This window comes from Silurus aristotelis (assembly GCF_946808225.1).
Source record: "Silurus aristotelis genome assembly, chromosome: 14".
Taxonomy (NCBI): Eukaryota; Metazoa; Chordata; class Actinopteri; order Siluriformes; family Siluridae; genus Silurus; species Silurus aristotelis.
Window position 1 is genome coordinate 24538023 of NC_139587.1, and position 1316 is coordinate 24539338.

The following is a 1316-nucleotide window of genomic DNA, read 5'->3' on the forward strand; positions in this document are numbered from 1 at the left end:
CTGCACACACACAGGCATGGTGAAGTGGCTGCACCTTTTGATGTCATGGAAGAAACAAGGCTCTGGGGAGAAGGAGCAGCTTGTTGCCACTCTGTCCCCCAAAGTTGAAGGGGTGGGAAGCCAATATCAAGGCCCTCTACAGGAAGTGCATGTGAAAGCACAGCACTGTGGGCATTCCCGTCGGATTCAACATTATCCTATCCGAGATCCGAGAGCAAGAGATCCTAGAGCCAGCCAGAGAACCCCTGCCGATAACGGCCCATGGCTTTCAACCCCGCACCGCACAACACACACAGGGGGAGATTAGGATTAATTTCAGGTCTACCATGCTGATATTAACACCGCTTCCCGCTCCGGAGAAACCATGCCGTCACTTCTGCAGAGGAGGGTAGACAAAATGAAAAGTGTAGGTTGTAAACTTGGTCTAGAGACAAAAGCCAGGTTCAAAGGCTTGTTATTTTTCAGACAGGAAGGATGGGAAACTAATTTGGCAGCAGACACTTTAGTTTGGCAGCTGTCTACATCAACACCTGTTTGGGTAATTGTAAATATGAGGGGTTATAAAGCATTCATATTGAGTTTATAGAAAGTCCTAGGAAGCCATAGCAACATAATGTAGTGACTTCTACATTCAAGTATATTTAAAGTGTATATCTCATAGATCTGGAAATATATTTTTGCATTGTATGACAGATTTTGTGACATAATTATCATAAGACTCTTGATGAGGTTAACATGAAATGTCAGAGACTCCAGATATTTGTGTGACGCATTCATAGCTACAAAACTGTCCAGGATTTAGACTGATTTGTTTTATTACACTGATTATACTATTACATGTTCTTCAAAAGTGTAATCAACCCTTAGGTTAAGGAGTTACAGAGAAAAAAGCTGGATAAAATTGCCTATATAGCAATACTATCAATACAATACTGTTAATCACAATAGATAACTTTAAATTTGTAAAATGTTTCTATAATGCAACAGGTGGTCCGCAAACAATGGAATGAAGAAACAGTGGCAGAAAATCATTTATGACAGCTGATGTATATTCATTCATTGAAGGGAGTGTATGAGAAGTTGTTCACTGAGATGTCTAGTGAAGTGAGGTCACAATGTAAAAATGGAATAAAAAGGTATAAATCTGTCAGCAAAACACTTTTTAAACTGTTGATAAATGTTTGTCTCACAATAAATGGTGTAAACAGTATAAATACATGGTTTTCAAGTGGTGGTGTGCAGGTTACTAGTTTGCTTAGAAAATCATATTTAAAAAAAAATCACTTTTATAAGTTGCTAATCCACACACACGCACA